The sequence below is a fragment of the Mus pahari genome, chromosome 4 (assembly GCF_900095145.1).
Source record: "Mus pahari chromosome 4, PAHARI_EIJ_v1.1, whole genome shotgun sequence".
Taxonomy (NCBI): domain Eukaryota; kingdom Metazoa; phylum Chordata; class Mammalia; order Rodentia; family Muridae; genus Mus; species Mus pahari.
This window is the reverse complement of record NC_034593.1, coordinates 143,276,310-143,291,405: the sequence shown is the minus strand read 5'-3', so window position 1 is coordinate 143,291,405 and position 15,096 is coordinate 143,276,310.

Genomic DNA, 15,096 nt, shown 5'->3' with positions numbered 1-15,096 from the left:
ATAAACAGAATCATTAAATGGCTATTACAAATGATACTATATATGAAAATTGTCTTTTTATTCTTTATCTAAGGTATAGGCCTGTTGTGTATCCCAGGATAACATCAAACGTACATTGACTTGCCTGCTTCAGCTTCCTGAGTTCTAGGATTAGAGCTGTGACACATGGCTTAAATGTATTTGCCAACACAAGATAAAAGTATTATCTTTTAACTGGCATCCATGACTCTATGAGTTTATATGAGATACAATTTGACAATTGTTTCATTAGTGATTAAGTAATATAAATAATAATTAAATTAGAGTAATTAGCACATATATGACCATAAAACTTCATCAATTCTTTTAAAATGAAAATATTCAAAATGCAAGGGAAGTATTTTAAAATGCTTTCACTTTATCATGTCTCAGAGGGTCAGCTTACCTGATTGTCAAATTATCTTCCTCCATTGGCCAAGCTCCTCTCCCTACTTCCATCTGATCTCCACAGTCTCTGGTTAGCACCATTGTGCTCTACTTCTTCCTGAGACCAGGATATACAATGTATAGGATTGAGGTACTGTGCTGTTACATGAGACTCTCCTGGTTTCCTGGTATTCCATCCTGCCATCTTGTACGTTATCCACTTATCTGCTAATGGACATTCACATGTCATATCTATATGTCAGTGTTGCTGTGGTGACCACAGAGGACTGAGTCTCTTCCATGGATGTTTTCATCTCCTTTAGTACATGTGAGGATTCAGATTGACAGTTCTATTTTTAGGGTTTTTTTTTTTTTTTTGAGGAATTTCCATGTCATTTTCCATAAGGAGCACAGTAATATACATTTCCTTGATTAACTATATATAAAAGTTTTCTTTTTCTATAGTCTTGATATATGTGTGTTTATATGTGTGCGTGTGTGTGTGTGTGTGTGTGTGTGTGTGTGTGTGTGTGTGTGTGTGTTTGATTTTTGGAAATTTTGTCATTCTACCTAGGGAGTGGCTACATCCATTATGCTTTGGGTCTGCAGTTTCTCAATGGTTACTGTTGATGGGAAGTTCTTTTGTGTCTGTGGTTACCATCTGCAAGTCTGAGTCCTTTCTTTTCTTTCTTTCTTTTTTTTTTCTTTTAGTTGTGCTTGCCATCTGTAAGTCCTTCTGTGATGTATCACTCAATTTTCAAGCCATCTGTAGGTCTTTTGGAGTCTCCTCAACTCCTCAGTTCACTGAACCACTGGATGATTTAGAGATATTTTTGAAATCAGATTGTCTTAGTTCCTTATAAACGAATATTAACTCCTGGTCAGAAGTGTAGTTCATTTCTTTTCTTTCTCCTTATGAGTTGTACTTTAGGTTTTATTCAGTTGCTTCCTTTGCAACGGAGGAGTATTTAGGACTATAATTTCATGTCTTAATTTTGATTTCTGTGTTTATAGAGTCATAGCAAAACCCCAAACAAACAAACAAACAAAAAACAGTATCCTTACCTGAATCAATGTCTTGAGTGATTTCTTCAATTTTCTCCTATGAGTTTCATAATTGTAGATTTCTTTAGTCATTTTTACTTCAGGGAAGATTCCAACCTTTCTCGTCAGGATATCAGCAGTTTAGTTTACATGAATCAGCAGTGATAGCTCAGTCCAAACACCATTCATGAATCAGCAATGGCAGTTCCATCCAGAAGAAACCACAAGGCTCTGACAATCTACCCAAGTCCTTGGCAGCTGCAAGAATCCATCAGAACACCACCAGAAGTTCTTGGTACATTTCTCTCTATGACGTCATGACAAAAGATGATTATCTAGGAAGGTAAGGAAAACTAATGCCACAGTATCATCAGTGTAAACTAATGAAGCAAAGCCCAGTGAAGACCAGCAAAGAGTCTCAAGCTGATCCAGTGCCACACAGCATTATCCACTGTCTGTTGGGTTATGCTTATACTATACCTTTGCAAACATCACATGTTCTCTCAAGGGTCTATTCTAGCAAAATATCACATGCACTTTTTCCAGGCAGCTTCCAGAAAAACATCAGTGTGTGTTCTTAGCAAAACATCCCCCCACAGGTCTGCCACAATAAAAAGTCTTCTTATAAGACAGTTTCCAGAAGCATGTAACATGACACATCTAAGTCTCCAAAAAAGCCAGGAATTTCCACTTCACAGGTTTAATTATCAATATTGCATACACACATACATATATACCATGTATACACATATGTGTACACACATATGGACAGACACATACATGCACATATAAACACACTTATACATACAACACATCTGCATACACAAATTCACATACACCACATACATCCATACATGGATACACATGTGTATATACACATGTGCACATACAAACACACTTGTACAAATACATACACACATATATATACCAACATATTTATACACACATACACACACAGACACATACATACACACTTAACAACATACATTAGTGTAAATGTGTAAAGCTAATTTTAGAGTCTATATTCTGCCCTATTATTCAGTGTCTCTTTTCCTGACAAGGGTTTGTTATTTGAAGTCAAGTGATACAATATTTCCATCTTCTGTTTCACTTATTTCTAGAATTTATTTTTGGAGTTAAACGTTTACAGTGTCTAAATGTGCTATGGGGATTATATGGCTTCCACGTCCTGAGCCATTACTTGACTTAGTTTAATAACATTTGAGGGCATTGTTAGTGCTCAGAAGCACCTATTACAGAAGAAGTGATAGAGAATGCAGATTGTGATAACAAAAATTAAATAGCAAGTTTGAAAATGGAACCAAAATGTACTATTTTATTTTTCCCTTGAAATAGAATTACATGATTATGACAACCTGTCATAATCACAAGGTATTTTTAGAAAGCCTTTTGGTGATCATAAGATAAAACATATAATATATACAGTAAAAGTAAAAATCAAACACAAAGAATCAATGTGCAGCAGAGAGAAAAATCACTGAGCCAAAGAAAAGGCAGGAGATAACAGGAATGAGCAACCTGCAGGAAAGGAAGACAGGCAGGAAATAAGAGTCACTTTGACACTATGCCAGTGATTCTTCCCCACCAAATAGATTACTTTAATTTAAAAAGTATAAATTTTCAAAACAAGTGGCATGAGGTAAAGGAAAGGCTAGAAATGGAAGACTCATTGTTATGCAGGCTAAGAAGATAGATACACCTTATCAGAAAGACAATGAATGAAAAAGGACATTCAAACCACTGGAAATTAAGAGAAGGAATAAATGCTTTCCGTCAAGTAAAATAGATTTCAGAGAATTACGAATCAAATTAAACACAGCTATCATGTGATGGTGAGAGAGTCCAGACATCAAGACTATGCCAGAGAAAATACATGCATACCCACCAGAGGCACATGCAAGCACAAAGAGGAAAGTGAAAGAGATGTGAACTCTTACAGCAACAGAAATAGAGGGACAACACCCTATTTTCATTACTGGACTAGCCACTGAGACAGAAATGTCAGAAAAGAAGTAAAAATTTATTAAAATAGCATCTTCTTGTGTCCATAAGCTAGCCCTGAGCTAACTACAATAATGTTTGCAAAAATATGTTTTTTTCAAAAATGTGTTCTGCCTTTAGCTTTATGAATTTTCTCTCTGTGTTATAACAAATTTTGGTGCTCATAAAATATTAAGAAAATTCAGAGATACTCTGAATTAATGGTGTACCCCTTCTTGGCCTGAAGTGTTCCTTTATTTTTTTCCCCACAAATAAATATATTTCTTCTCTGACAGTGTAAGAGGATTTAGCACCCAAGTACACTGCTTTAACCTAACTCTACATTGACCTTCACTAAATCAGCTGTAGATCATAAATTCTAACAAGTAATGGACAAGAAAATATCACACCTTGAGGCTGGAGGGATGGTTCCGAGGTTAAGAGCATTTGTTGCTCTTTCAGACGTCTTGAGTTTAATTCGCAACAACAACATGGTGGCTTACAACCGTCAATAATGAGATCTTGGGCCCTTTTCTGGCCTACAAGCATACATGCAGGGAGAATGCTACGTAGATAATGAATGAGTGAATGAATGAATAAATAAATAAATAAATAAATAAATAAATAAATAAATAAATCTTTAAAAAAAAAAAGAAAAAAAGAAAACATGACACCTCACAAAAACTATAGGGCCCATTCATTCCAAGGAGATGCTGTTGTTGCCTTGACTTGTACTAGTGAGGTTGAGATAACCTCTTAGCAGTTAGGTCTGCTGTCTGGAGGAGCAGGCCAGGTTAACGCCCTGGATCATGCACACATTACATTCCGTGAAGTCTCTGTCTCATGATGCAGTAGCTCTGACTCTAAATCAGTTTCATCTCTAGCACCATAAGAAGGCCCCCGTTGCTAAAATTCATCAAGGCTTTCCTGTGGTTTTTCTGTAATATACACAGTCATGCTCAAACCAGGCAAGCATCTCTCACTTGAGATCTCTGAGATCCATTCATGGTAGAACGGATTAGACAAACCAAAGCCTTATTTATTATCCCTGCTTGGCACTTATTTTTAATTCCTGTATATTAAGCTTAATCTCACATTAAACTTAAAACTGTACATAGGAAAGGATGGCATTCATAGTTTGCATACTGGTAGGTTTCAAGACATCTCTCTCCTCAGACACTCATGTTGGGAATTTGGTAGATTGATCTTGTGCAGGTTTCATGCATTGCAGTCACAGTCATGTGGGTTCATAATTCAACAGTACCTTAATGTTAGGCAAAGACTATTTCGTGGCAGATGTATAGTCTTTTTGGATCAGTTAATATTTCTGTTCCTTTCCCTTTCAATATCTGAGCCTTGAGTTTGAGGTCTGATATAGATGTTCCACTTGGAGCTGAGTTTCCAGAATCTTTCCAGATGCTCCACATTATGACCAGCTGTGAATATGTGTACTAACCTCCAAGAATTGCACAGAGAAGCTCATCTGGTGAGAGCTAGAGATTCACTTATCTATGGGTGTGAAAGCAAGAACTCATGGTACAGATCATTACTGTGAATGCTTAACAAAATAATAACAGAGTTCTCTGCTCAGTCCTATGGCCTAGGCAGCTGGGGATGTTCTTTGCCAAGTTAATGTTACTGTTTTTATTTTGTTGAGAGAGATTTAAATCCAGTCAGAAAGTGATTGGTTAGTTCCATAGTATTATGTTACTATTGCATCAATGGACAGATTTTGCCAGTCCAGAGGTTATTGTTATACGCAGGTTTATAATTGGGTAAGATTGTTACTGACTTTTCTTCCCTGCTAGTGTGCATAAAACATTTTGGCGTTATGGATTGTTTTCCAGTATGAAAGAAACTACAAGCTTGATTTCTTCTGGTCTTTTGCTGAGAAAGACCATATATAGGGTCACATGTATCAGGTTCTAGATGGTAAATAAAAGCAACAACAACAGCCTGTAGTATTTTACAGCATCTATAGGATGTCATTGATCAGCAACCCATATCACTTTTTATCTTAAAGCCTATGGTGTCTAGGAGAGCCATTATTCCCCATTATAATGTAACTGTACTTTTGCCCCTTTATATATGACCATGTATATGTTTTAGGAAGCCTCTATAGTTTCAGTGAGTTCCATACACATTTTCAAAGGTCTTTAGTTATCACTCCCTGTATTCTTTCTCTATCTGGCCTTCATACCTGACCCTATTTAACTCTTCTTGTTTCATTAATTGCTTTCCCCATTCATATCATTTGTAGTCTATCACAATTATCATGAATCCACCTACATGTCCCTTAATGGTTTCATATCTTCTATAAAACTCTAATTTAAAAACACACATATCTGAATACTCAAAGTCAGAGTCATATGAGGCACATATGAGGCAGAACATGTGGCATTGGTACTTCTGGGTCTAGCCTCAGACCTGAAGCCAGTTATTAGTGGTCTAGTATAATCACTCTGTCACATACTCTACTTAACAATGTTCCTTATCATTGTAATGTAATTGATGAATAAACTTTGGGTATTTTTGTTTAAATTAGCAATATTTCCACATCTATAATTTCACTCTTATAATAATGTTAAAATAGCAATTTTGTTTTTTACAATTAATTTCAGTAAGTTTTTAAACATAAATATATGTACAATAATCTTTAATGTTTTGAGTCATATAGAGAGCTGACAGTTTTCCAACTGTTATATATTTTCAACTATATATATATATATATATTCAACTAACATATATATTGATCTATTTTCAACATCTAGTTATTTTGGGATGATGCAACAACACTGGATTCTTTATTGTTCTTCAAAAGTCTGCTTAATTTCTCTTTTAGATGGAAATGAAATCATCTGAACTCCAACTATGCAGTCCATTTCTGCTGGGAATGTGGACCTGGGTGACTAAGTGGACCACCTGTCCTCTAGTATCCAGCTCTCAGACAATGCTTTGCACAGAAGCTGGAAACACCTACTTTAGTACAGCTTTCCTTCTTCTCTGGGTTGAGGAAAGCAATCCCAGTTGTGAAGAGTTTTACATATCCTACATCAATTTATTTTGGGTAAGGTCGTTTACAGGAATATTCATTTAGCAGCAGGAAGAGACATGTTGCTTTACTGAACACACTTACGGATCCTTTGCTCTTAAATTCCCTTTTGAAGTTTATGAATTTTCATCTTCTTTCTTAACCATTGAAACAAATGACCTTCAGTGACTAAAGTTGCAGGTTTCTACTGCATCTCTTACAGGGCCAGAGTGTCCACAAACTCACTGTGTCACCCATGTAGTTGCAATTACCCATGAAAAAGCACTTACCAGGTCATTGCTTGTAGTTGTGTTTATAAGTTATAAAACTTTCCAGTGTTTATAAAATGGGTACTTTTGTTTTAACAGTTTTACATTCTTTTACACTAGTTGTTTGAATCTCATGATGGTATTATCATTCAGTGTGCTATTCTGCTGAAATTTTTGTAAATCTTTGCACATAATTACATGTAATATTTAGAAAACTACACTTGCTGCATTTCAAAACCAATTCTATTTCTCTCAAATGCTCTGCATCTTTAAAGCCTCATTAAATTATAGCTTCTTCCAGAAATTCTAACTGTAACTTGAGATCTTCTTTGGAATTGCAAATAAGCTATTCTTCTATTCAGTCTTAGCAGATTCCTTCAGTATTCTTCTCACAACATATGCAAACATTTCCTTCTTTAACCATTAAAGGATCTGTACCATTCCTAGTGGAGAGAAGTTGGCTTTGGTTGCCCATGTTCCATTGTAGAGGGCGTGATACATGCAGTCTGGCACTGAGCATAACAGACCCATCTTACCTATAATGCTTCAGACGACATCGTCTCCTTGAAACTGATAACCGTGTTTTTTCTAAGATGTGATGTTTCTTGTGGTGATATTTTCTTTGGTGTTTAACTTTATCTTATTTATCTTCATCATTAATTTTGTAGATTTTTGTAAGGTACTTATTTTTCATATAGAAAAAAATGTCTCATAGAATTTCTAGCAAGATTCTGGTGATGAGAAGAAAATTGTTTGGGCATGTGTTTGCAATGCACTCTGTAGTTTAACTTAAGTCTGTTTCTGGGTTGTGTTCCATAGAGGAGAAGCAAATGTCACTAGTATCAAATTAAGCCTTTTATTTGCAGTTCTGATAGAAATGCTGTCAGCATTTTAATGCAAATCTAATCAGAACATCTGTTATTTCTCCTTCCCTTCCTTTATGTACACAGAAATAGCATTTGTGAAGTATTTGGAGCTGCATTTTCCTCTCCATGATGATAAGCAAACAACTCCCACTGACCGATTCATGGTTACGACTTTCAAAAATATTTGATTATGTTTATTCCTAAGACATAGAGATGATGGTCACTGTCTGTTTATCTGGGTACTTACTGTCTTTATTACTGTCCAGGTTTTCTCTATTGCTTCTAGCCCTGTCATGTAAATACAAGAGATTTTCTGTATAAACACAGTGTGGTGGGCTGAATGAGAATGGCCCCCAGAGGGTCACATAATTGAATCCTTAGTCCCCAGGGAGTAGCATTACTTGAGAAAGATTAGGAGGTGTGGCCTTGTTGGAAGTTCTGTATCACTTGGGTGGGCTTTCAGGTTTCAAAAGTACATGGTAGGCCCAATCTTGATGTCTCTGCCTGTACATCAGGATGTAGCTCTCAACTTCTTCTCCAGCACCATGCCTGCTGTGCCTGCTTCCATGTTCTTTACCTTGATGAAAATGGAAGAAGTCTATAAAACTGTAATCAAGCCGTAATTAAAATTTTTTTCTTGAATGAGTGGCCTTGGTCATGAGAATAGTAACTAAGAGAAGTTGTTACTAGGTAGGGGTGGGATATTTATATGATTTATCTTGTAGACCTGACCATGCTTTTTGTTTGTTTGTTTGTTTTGGATTTTTTTGAGAAATATGGAAGGCTTTGAGACTTTGGATTAGAATATTGTTTGGATTCTTCTAAAGGGACTTAATGAGATATTCTATGAGGAGCCTAGATGAGAGTGGAGAGAATACTGGAGCAGCTTAAGACATTTCAGGTTGGAAGAATACAGCTTAAGTCACTGCAGAGGGATGGATATATGTAAGTGGCCTACAGATCATTCTTGTGATATTTTGGTGAAGATTGTGGCTATATTTTGTCCTTGTCCTAAAAATCTTTCTGAGGCTGAGTTGAAGAGTTTTGGGTTAATGACATTGACAGAGGAGAGTTCAAGATAGTCTAATAAGGCTGTCTTTTGTGGTTATTAGTGGACACTCTTATGCAGATCTAGTATGAAAACAAGAAAGTGGGACAAATGGAAAGGATACAGTTTGAAGAGAAAAGGAGCATGGGGAAGTATAATGGAGCTGAATCCAGGGCTCTAGGAGATAAAACATTTAAAGAAAAGCCTGACTGACACTAAGTGGAATAAAGGGAAGAATGGCCTCAGGGGAGGACCCCACCAAACTAAGTTTCCAAGTTGTGAAAAAGAATCCAGGAAAAGATAAAGCAATGAAAGAAAGTATGGTAAAAGAAAGCATAAAACACTGTCTGAATGCTGTGAACTGATGAATCACTATGTATAGACTACTGTATATAAGTCATTTTCTAGCCCTGCAAGCAAGTCTTTTAATAAACTCAACCTTTAAAAAAAAGAAAACAAAAACACAAAACAAAACAACAACAACAACAAAGCTGACAGATGGACCTGAACTGGGAGGGAGCAGCAGGAGAGAAATTCTACAACCTCTTCCTATATCTTTGACTGGCTGTAAATTCAGAACCATGCTGCCAAAGTTTCTAAGTTCTGCTCAGGAATCCTTTGACATTAGATATGGAGATGACAAATTCAGAGCTTGCCCTGCTGGGTTTTGCTTTTCTTTGGTCCATCATTTCCCTATGATGCTCCCTTTCTTCTCTTTGGAATGTTACTATATATTCTGTGCCATTGTATACTAGAAGTATCTAATCTGCCTTTTGATTTTGCATGGTTTTAGTGTTTAGAGTTTGCTGTGAGTCTCATAAAAAGTCCTTAAAATTTGTCTTTTTAAAAAGGCTTTTTCAAGTAGGGCAGTGCTGGCTCACGCCTTTTATCCCAGCACTTGAGAGGCAGAGGCAGGTGGATTTCTGAGCTGGAGGCCAGCCTGATCTACAGAGTGAGTTCCAGGACAACCATGGCTTTACAGATATACAGAGAAACCTGTCTTGAAAAAAAAAAGGGGGGGGGGGGCTTTTGCTTTTTCATTCATTCATTCATTTACTTTATAACCTGGGTACAGCTCCCCTCCCAGTTCCATTTTCTTCCCTCATTACTCCCTCTCCCAAGAAGGGGAAGCCTGCCTTGGGTACCAGCCCACCCTAGGACATCAAATTTGTCTTTGTAAACAGTGTTGAAATCGTGAAAGACTATACATACTTTAGAAGTTGAGGGCTTACCCTTACTCTGTTACCTGCCGGTGGATCCTGTTTCCCTAACTGGGTTGTCCTGTCTGGCCTCAGTGGGAGAGCATGTACTTAGTCCTGCAGTGATTTGAGGTTCCTGAGTGGGTGGCTACCCAGGTGGAGACATCCCCTTTCTCAGAGGTGAAGAGACAGGTGGATAAGAGGACGGACTATGTGGGGGATTGGAGGAGGGGGTGGCTGAGATTGGAATGTAAAGTGAATAAAGAAATTAATGGACAAAAAGAACTAGGATTGAAGGTATTTTTGCTTTAGGATATGGTTACAAGCCTATAGGGTCTAGGGAGTAGAATGTGGTGGTTTGAATAAAAATGGCAACCATAGGTTCATATATTTGAATGAGTACTTATCATGAGTGGCACTACTTGAGAATGATTAGGAGCTGTGGCCAGGGTAGGCTTGAGGTTTCAGAATTCCATGCCAAGTCCAATCTTGCTCTTTGTGCCTGTGGATTAAGATTTAGCTCTCAACTACATCTCCAGCACCATCCCTGCTTTGCCTGCCACCATGTCCTCTAACATGATAATAATGAATTTAACTTCTGAAAGTGTAAGCAAGCTTCAAACTGAATGTTTTTTTCTCATAAGAGTTGTCTTGGTAATGGCATCTTTTCACAGCAAGGGAACACTGATTAAGACACAATGTATAGTAGGTCACCCATTCATTGCCCCTGTTGGAGCACAGAGAGAGATTCTTCCAGTTAACTCACAACACTTGTGCTCAGTTTGTACTTTATTAGCTTTATTAGCTTTATTGCTGAAGCAGTAAACATAGTCAAGCTCCTGGACATACCAAGGGCCTCTTCAAACACTACCACTTTGGTTTGGATGTGTAGACATGAGAGGACAGAGAATTGGCTACATGATCCCACCTCCTGCTGACATTCTTTTGAATGTGTACATTGAGATTCCTTTCAAGAAAAACAACAGTCTATATGGAATTTCTCTCCTATGTAGTTATTGTTTAATTTTAATTTACTTTATGTTTTCTCAAATGCCCTACTGACAGATACAGGGCCCTCTTGGATAGTTTTTGCATATTCTCCAAATGGTAAAGGAATCATAATAGGGGTTAAATGTTTTTTTTCTCCTATGAGAAAATAGCCAATATTTGTTTTTGATTTAGCACAAAAATTCATATCTGAGAATACCACTGTTTCCTTGATTTCTGGTAGTTTAGTCCTTCTATGCTATCTTGTGGCAGGAATTAGAGGCAGTTGACCTCAACACTCACCAATGAATCTTTTTATCTAGCAAAACCTATCTCAAACTGACTTCCATAAAGACAATAAATCTGAAAGGTAAATATTATTGATATTTTTGTAGCAAATATGATAAAAATAGGTGAAAATCACTCAGCCCTGTAGTATCAGTGTTACAATCAGAATAGTAGATTCTGAAGGTCATGGGTCTTTCTTCTAAAACATCACTTGTAGGGAGAAGTTTAAACAAATAATAGTGTATTGCCATAGACCCTGCTATAATACTTTGTTTCATGCTGTGTCAAATGACTGTCTTGGTGCTATATAAAACAACATGACATAGCTGTCATAGCATCACTAAACAATATTTATAAAGTCACCATGAAATTACCCTTGATAATTTCAACAATAATGGCAAGAGCTAACTCTTAAAGGTATTTTATTGTGTGGTGATGCTGCTAGTGTATCCAAAGCCCATCTATTTCATATAAATTAGATAATACACACATCTAAATATTCCCAAGAGCCTTTGCTTTCCCTGGATTGAACTGTCATCTACCCTAATAACATGAGATTTTTATTTCACTTCAGTGTCAGAAACAAAACCATGGTTAGATTTTTCTGACAAGCTATGATTTTATTTTCAGCATTAACCTAGAATGTTCAAAAGTTGCAAGACAACAAGTTCAGTGTAGTGGCTAATCATTACAGTCATGTAACATAAAGCAAGAATGCACATGATGGAATCATAATACAACCTTTGCCCCTGCATATAACTCAGAAACACATTGTGCACCTTGATAATTTCAAAAATGTTAAATTTCCATCACAAATTTTATAGTATGTATCTATAAGTGTGTTTCTATGTTGGAATTACATTTCCTTGCTTGTGATTCATATTTTAAATACTGTACTTCCTGCATCAAATATATGAATAGATTATCTTTACATGTGTACAGATGTATACAGCTACACAGGCACATGTAGCTTATCACTGAGCACTGTATAGTTATAGTCTATCTGATTACTTCGTGGAGATTTTGCTGGGCATGACTTCTCATTGCACTAACTAATGAGCCTCATTCTTCTCTGCCCCAGTTCTGTCATGAACAGCCCATGTCCTTGTGCTCCAACCAGCCCTGCCTCTCAATGGTTCTGCTCATTGTATTAAACACACCGCACTGTGTTCATGTTTATATCTCACTTTATAAACATCTAGAATCCACTCATGACAGAAAGCACATCATGTGGGCTTAGTGCTCTAGCCTTAGGTCTCTGAAGGAAAATCTCCATCTCTATCCTGGAGGTTTTTCCTGTACAGAAAAGTGATCTCCCTGTGAAAAAATAAAATGTACAACTCTATTTACCTCAGGAAAAAAATTCTCACAAACATCAAATATCACTCCATAGCTAGTGTAGACAAATGGAGAGATTAATAGACAGGCATAAGCCTTTTAAAACTGTGGATAATCTATTTTTTTTAAATCCACAAAAAATCATTTAAATAATTAAGCATCCTTTCTAGGATTTTTATGACACTTGAAGTATACTGGTTTTCATGATAAAATGATTCCTGGTTCATAGAATTCCATTCATGCTATTTCATCCAATTCACACATGTGGCACATGTGAGGGCATGTATGCATACATGCACATACACAGATACAGACACATAGAGACACCAAAACATAAACACACAATCTTTCTGTCTCTGTCTCTCTGTCATTCTGTCTCTCTGTTTCTGTCTCTCTCTGTCTCTGTCTGTCTCTGTCTGTCTCTGTCTCTGTCTCTGTCTGTCTGTCTCTCTCTCTCTCTTTCTCTCTCAAACACACACACACACACACACACACACACACACACACACACATACACATACACACACTCACACACATTTTAGTGTTACTGTGACTTGGTCCATACCCAATGAACTTTGTTTATTAACACAGAGACACTTACATATGTCTACTATCCATGCAAGAGCCACTTTATTCACAATAACCATGAAATGGAATCAACCTAGATGTTCATTATCTAATGAATGAATAAAGAAAATGTGGTTAATGTATACAATGAGGAATTTTATAAAGGTGTAAAGAAAAATGAAGTTAGCAGGAATATAATTGAAACTGGAAAATATTTCATATGAGATAACCCAGGAGAGAGAAAACGTCATTTTCCCTATCCTGTGTAGATTCTAGTTTGAGAAGTTGAGATTTGATTTTAAGTTAGAGGGAATGTCTGCAGAACCCAAGAGGCTGTTGGAGGCCATTGTGGGAAAAGACACTGAAGAAGGTAGAGATGGTTTAGCACATACTGTTTGTAGCAACAGACCCTGCTAGCCAAAATAGTGGTCTTCCTGAAAGATATACTGGTAGAGTCCCGGCACACATGTTATGGGAGAAAACAATTACTTTCTAAAGTTGGATTTAAGACTCAGTCCATGAGACACAACCCATACCTGACAGGAACCCTAGACTGGATGGACCTGGGGGGGGGGGGACCTTCTACTCCTAGTCTGCTAAAGGAACATAGCAATAACAAAAGCCCTAAAGACATACTGCTGTACCTATAGTTCAATGCCTTGCTCAGCACTCACCAGAGAGCCTTCTTACTATGTGAGATTGTAATATCACAGAGAATGACAACTGCAAAACTGCAAAGGAAGAGAGACAACACTCAGCCCCTAATGAAATAACTTCATTCAAGTGGATGTGGACATATTTTAAGAACCAGAAGTTGTGGATGGGCACGTGGAGATGGGGATGGGGTGGGGAAGAGGTGTGGGATGTGGAGAAGTCGGAGGGTGGATTGGGAGGGGGGGATGGAATATGGTGTGTAAAAAATAAATTAAAAATAAATACAATTTTAAAAAGAGGAAAGAAAAAAAAATATTGACTTTCAATGTCAAAAAAAGGAAGTTGTGGATGGGTTAAAGAAACAATTTTTTTGTTTTTGTTTTTTGTTGTTGTTGTTGTTTTTTCACAAAGTACTAATTCACACATGAACTAACTGTAACAGCATACACAAGACCTGCACAGGTTCAGACATGTAGGTTCCCAGCACTGAAAAAAGGGAATAGAGAAACACAAAGGCACACCCAAACTAAGAAGCCATTTGCTACTGACAACTGCTGGGAAGGGGAAGTAGCAGTTTTCTCTTGTAAATGTTTCTAAATACATCAACCAAATTCTAGAACAGGTTTCATGTTAAGGAGTAGTTTGACAACATGAAATGAAAACCATGGTTTTGGGGGGGCAATTGTGTTTCGATTTTGTACTTTTGTCTTATTAACTTCCTTCCTTTCTTCCTTCCTCCCTCCTCCCTGCCCCCCTCTCTTTTCTTTCTTTCTTTCTTTCTTTCTTTCTTTCTTTCTTTCTTTCTTTCTTTCTTTCTTTCTTTCTTTCTTTCTTTCTTTCTTTCTAGTTTGATTTTATATTTGTTTTTTTTTCCCGAGAAAGAGAGAGAGAGAGAGAGAGAGAGAGAGAGAGAGAGAGAGAGAGAGAGAGCTCCTAAAGAGAACATTTCAATGAAATGGAAATTACAATAAGAAAAATAGTGGGTCAAATACTGGGCATTGGATAGGTGGTAGGCAAAAAATTAGCCCAAAGGTGAAACATTAAGAAAAATAATGTGAAAACATATGAATTTGTTAGCTAACACACACACACACACACACACACACACACACACACACACACACACACACACGACCATGTACAACTGAGAACTACAAGAGTCGATGACCAAAAGCAAAATCAATAGAAGGGGAAAAAACAGCAGTTAGATGATATTTCCTAAATAACAAGAAAAAGTAAACTTAGTTGTACATGCATACATTAGTACATAATTAACAAACTCAGTCTTTACCCTCATAATTAAGCTGTTGAAATTTGCACAGGTCAATATGTAGCCTATGTAAAGTTCACAATATGGAGATTGTATGCAGTGTGTGTGTGTGAGTGTGTGTGTGTGTGT